Below are 5,640 nucleotides of genomic sequence, written 5' to 3'. Positions count from 1 at the left end.
GATATTGCCATCGTTGTGGATGGCTACATCAATCACAACGGCTGTCCTCTGCTGCTAATCCATGATCACGATTGGTAGGCCATGACCATCTCATCAGTTTGTATCTGGAAGTCCCATAGGATCTTAGCCCTCTCATTTTCCACCACCTTGAGAAGCGTTTCCCATTGTGATCTGGGGGTCTCCAGTCCATCCGCAGATGTTTCTGTACGGCAGGGGTCCCCAACGACCGGGCCGCGGACCGGTACCGGTCCGTGGCGCATTTGGTACCGGGCCGCGCAGAAATAATAAATAATTTATTAACGACTGCATTCTGGCTGATTGACTTTGACCTGTGCCGCTTAACACACCAATATCCCTGTCTACTCTAGATATACAACTACAGGATTGGAGGTCGTCATAGAAATGCATTGATTGGGCTGTTAGCACTAAATCTCGTTTTGTATATCTATGTGTTAGGTCTAAACTTAATACTTGAACTAAGAAAGCAACAAAGACCTAGGAAAGGACGGAGGCAAGGATCAGACAGGAGACGGAATCTTGAGTTTCACCGGCGGCCACCAGGGAGAGAGCTGACAGGGTAATACGCTCGTTCGCAAGGTCAGTGTGTCTCTCTCAGCCCCCTCCCTGGGGTTGCGTCTTTTATTGACAAGCGGGAGAGCATTCATTGCACATGCCTAAGTTTCGTTTACCGAGAAATAGCTGTTATGGTATCGTTTACTGAGAACAGAAACCAGAATGAAACATTATGGTGACGTTTACTGAAAACAGAAACCTTACTCTTTTCATTGTGTAAGCACTAAAGCACAAGCGAATAGACTGTTACATGAGAAAACATAATCATAACACCTAGTTTTAAACACACATAATTGGTTTAATTTTTGTAAATACTGTTAGTGTGCAAAAGCATTAAAGCACATCTTACACTATGCGCGCTTGGACTCGATAACAACGTATGACGTAGGTCGTCGCCAATCCCATTTCTTCCCGGAAATAATTAGCCCCCACACTAGAAAGACTGAATAACAAACGTCTTTGGACAGACTTTTTACGGGGAAAAGGGAACCTGACGAGCCAGAAGATGTGCCTACAACCTCGAAGAAAACAAAATTTATGCTACTTCCCAATCACTAAAGACCCACGAACTGCGAAGGAGTGAATTCGTGACCCGTATGTGAATACACCGAGTGATATTAGCATGTCTGTGCAACAAGAATATCAGCTTGTAGAGATCGCAAATCACGGCGACCTTAAACGTACATTTGAGACAACAACTCTACCGAAGTTCTGGATTAAAGTCATTTTGGAATATCTTGACATCGCTACGAGCGCGCTGAAAACTGTGCTACAATTTCCAACATCGTGTACTTGTGATGCTAGCTTCTCTCACTCTCCCATCTCGGGACCATCTCGTCTCAACGAAACAAATTCAGGCCTCCGACTGATTCAGCGGGTGAGTTGTATTTTTCCCTGCACTTAACACGACGAGGCTAAAAACAAATGCTATTTTAATATTTGCTGTATTTTTCTGGCGCACATTGCCGGTGTTCTGACAAAGTTGGCATGCGCGTAACGTTAAAAAGGACCGCGAATGCAGCGATTCCAAAGTGCACACTACAAACTGTCTTTAAAGAAAGGAATATTAACTTACGTTTGCCATGTTAGGTGCACACAACAACTGCACGTAGCCCTCTCACTTAACGACTTCGCCGTGTCGTTAAGCATTAATTTACGCCATTTCCCTGTTGCACATGTATGTTTATGATGTAAATACTTTTTTAGCACCATATGATGACATTGAGAGTCCAACTGAATATAAAAATGTGCTTTTTTCACCATCACAGAAGCTTTGGGAGCAAAATTTTATAAGGGTGCAAAATTTGACAGAACACTGTTCCGTGAAAAAAAGACCCAAATCACACCGGTCCGTGGTGCAAAAAAGGTTGGGGACCCCTGCTGTACGGTATACCGGCTACTTGGTCATGGCGTTCCATGTATTCTTTTCCTGCCAGTATCTTATACCTTGCTACTACAGTGGGGCAAATAAGTATTTAGTCAACATCCCTCCCACTTCAAATGGATTGGACGTCTACTTGTGATAAACTAATTCCAAATTCACACTAGAAGCTTGTTTTTCTATTAATTAGTTGTTTGTAGAATATCCTACAATGATTTCCTGACCAATGTATAGACCATATCGTCATATCATCGTTATCGTATCGCAAATCGTATCGTATCGTGAGGTACCAAGAGGTTCCCACTCCTAATGTCTAGACTGTAACGTATTAGAAAATACTGGCGCAAATAATTCATTCCAATGAGCGAAAACTGAATACAGTGATCCCTTGCTACTTCGCGCTTCAAACTTCATGCTCTCAGTCCATCGCGGATTGTTTTTTTCCAATTAAAAAAAAAAATAGATGAGCTGTCCCGAGCCGATCGCGTAATCTCACTCTTCCTCGCTCTCCCTGCTCTTTGTTGCTCAGGCAATGCACTGGAGTTGCTTATTAAAGTTAACAATGATTGATACACTGTAAATGCTAACATTCAAATTAATTAAATGTGAGAAGTGAACTAAACTCAATTTTCATCAACCTGTTGTGAACACTACTTTTAAATAAGTAAGTAGTAATTTGGGGTTGGAGAACTTGCTTAACTTGATATATCCGAGTTAAGTCAAATTAGAAAAAATAATTTATTGTACCCAGTGTCCTTTGGGCGTTCTATCAGACATGCGCAGATCTGCCCTGCCCACTTTCGCGCTCTTTCCAACACCTATTTTCGCCATTGTGGTTTTACTTGTCCTCAGCACACTGATTTGGTAAGTAAATATTTTACTCTTTTGTAAACCGTCGATTTGTCTTGTTATAGCGTAGTAGCCTGTGTGCTGCCAGGGAGGAGAAGTGTCAATTACATCAAATATCACCGCTAGCAAGCATGCTATATGACCGTGACAGTAACCTCATCATTTTCAGAAACAAATGTAGACTACATTTTATGGTAGACTACCATTTTATGCCGGCGTTTTGAATTCTTGGCAATTAAGTTGACAGACGGGGCTCGTTAACGTTTTTAGGCGATGGGAGAGGTTTTTAAAACAGTTACCGAGTGGTTTTAAGTTAGCTAGACCGAGGGGGGGGGGGTTCGCTTCCTGTGTTACCGAGTGGTTTTAAGTTAGCTAGACCGAGGGGAGGTTCGCTTCCTGTTTTAAAAATAAAAACACTAATTCTATCGTTAGCGGGTGTTTTATTTTGTGAAACTAACAGGAAGTGCCTTAGTCACTACGGCTAGCTTGAGTAGCGCCGAATTTGCACGTTGTGGAGCTAAACGGCTACTTTCTCACGTAAAAATGTTAGAAATGTCGATAAAGTGATTTATTTACAGAGTTAGTGCTAGAATTAAGTCAGCTGCAGCCTGTATATTTCGGCTCAGGTAAGGGCTAAATGCACAGTCAGACTTCATGTGCGCCAACGTAATCGGTTCTTGCGTTGGAGCAGGGGTCCCCAAACTACGGCCCGCGGGCCGGATACGGCCCGCCTCCACATTTGGTCCGGCCCCCTGAACATCTCCCCCCCCCCCCAATAGTGTTATTATTTCCTGGCTTTTTTCTGTGAAGAACCCAGACAGGGTTATTTGGTTATTATCTGTTTAATTAATTGTGTTATTATTATTCATTATTATATGATATTATATCATGTTATTATTATTTTTATTTTATTTTGTTCCGTGAAGAATCCAGAAAGGGTTATTTAATTGTGGGTTTCTGAAAAACAATAAATTTTTACATTTAGGCACTGCTGCAATCGTCACACTTTTTATGTTACAAACTGACCCGGCCCCTCATCAGAGAAGGGAAAAATCATGTGGCCTTCACAGGAAAAGGTTTGGGGACCCCTGCTTTAGAGTGTTTGTCATCTGCCCTTCCATTTGCTTTTCTTCATGTGCAGTGCTCCGCCTCCATGTTTGATCAAACTGCACTGATAATTTGACATTTGTTTTAAAATGCATTAATCGCAAAAATCAGAGGACTAGATCACATTTCTCCCTGTTATTTCACCACTTAACATTGGTCTAACCTAATATAGGAATACAGATAGAAAGAGTGCAGAGATCACACTCGATGCTATAACAACCTGGTGTGTTGAAGGTTGGTCATTTATGTGCCTATATTTTGAAATTGTTGCCTTAATTTTGTGTTCTTTTTCACCATCCCCCAATCAGGCTGAAGCAAATGGTCAAAAGTCCACACATACCTCAGTCTGAGCAATTGCAGGTATGTTTCATGCACTGATCAATGAATCATTTAATATTTGTATTTGTTTCATGGGTTGGGATAACAAACATGCATTAATGTTTTTACAGATGGATTAAGAAATTAATTGTACATCTCAATTTGAATGTTAAAAAATAATCAATTACGTTAATTTAAAAAGTCATTATTACACATTTTAGTTTGTGCATATTAAGATAATTCATTGCAGATTTTAATTTGTGATTAAAAATAATTGGACATTTTAATTTGTGACTGTTAAGAAAAAATGTAACTTTTTTTTGTCTAACAAGTTCTCAATGCTGAAATTATCATGTCTTTTCAGGTCAACCAGAGCAGTATTCTCTAATGCAGTGGACTTGCAAGTACTGCACATTTTCTGCTGAAAAGAGGCTACTTGCTTAAGCATTACCGCTTAAAACATGGATACCACACTCGGACATCCCTACTCCCATGTCTTCATAAGGACTGCCTCTGCACATTTAAATCTTTTAATGCACTCAAAGTACACCTGTCGACATGGCACTCTCAAAAAGATGCAGGCAAAAGTGGAGAAACTGCATTTGAAAGTCAGTTGTGCAACTTTGTGGAGCCTTGCTCAGAAGCAGACTTCTTCACCCATTTGCGAAGACATCTTAAGCTGAGGCAAATGGTTACTTGCCCATATCAAGACTAACTTTCAGAGCAGTGTTTATTCTACTTTCACTGCACACAAAAGCAAAGAAATGTGAAATGTGTTTGAGCCATAGTATGGGTAGGACATTTGTGTCTAAATCATTCAATCCCAATAAAAGTTGCTTTAATAAAAAAAAAAAAAAAATCATTTTTAATCAAAGAAAAAGAACCTTTTGCAAAAATATATTTTTTGAAAATATATATATTTTTAGATATTTTTTATTGACGTGTCACTTTTTTTTAAAGGAAAAAGTTTTAAACTTTTTTTTTTTTAAGTGGGAAAAATTTTGAACGCAATTTATTTATTTATTTTTTTAATTTTTTTTTTTATTTTGAAGTGGAAAAAGTTTTGAAGGCACTTTTTTTCGATTGAATCATTTTGACACAAAGATACGACTTCAACGCTACTTCCGACATGTTTGAGTGGCAGGTGACTACACCAATAGCATAAAAGAATGACTAATGGCCACCAGGGCTCCATCGAGCCATCGGACTCTGCTCGAGTCCAAGCCGGAAATAGGGCACAGGTACGGGGGGGTGACATCGGCATCTCACTGGAGTGCCCGCGATGGTATGGTGCGCTGCTGCTTAATGTGATTCAAGAGGGGAACTTCACCCGCTGCCCTGACGTGACGGTTGGCAATCGGGGTCCAACCGCAGTGTCGCGACGCGCTGGTATGGGAGTGGCCCGACACTAG

At 40.5% G+C, this 5,640-nt stretch overlaps 1 long non-coding RNA gene across 1 annotated transcript; it reads left to right on the top strand.

The window, feature by feature from the left end:
- The first annotated feature begins 2,605 nt into the window (after positions 1-2,605).
- Positions 2,606-5,197, top strand: LOC130905753 (uncharacterized). The gene is made up of 3 exons (XR_009061151.1): positions 2,606-2,818; positions 4,219-4,270; positions 4,593-5,197. It is a non-coding gene; the product is annotated as an uncharacterized LOC130905753 (long non-coding RNA).
- Positions 5,198-5,640: the final 443 nt, after the last annotated feature.

Source organism: Corythoichthys intestinalis, chromosome 17, assembly GCF_030265065.1.
Source record: "Corythoichthys intestinalis isolate RoL2023-P3 chromosome 17, ASM3026506v1, whole genome shotgun sequence".
Classification (NCBI taxonomy): domain Eukaryota; kingdom Metazoa; phylum Chordata; class Actinopteri; order Syngnathiformes; family Syngnathidae; genus Corythoichthys; species Corythoichthys intestinalis.
This window is presented reverse-complemented; position numbering and strand designations above follow the sequence as displayed.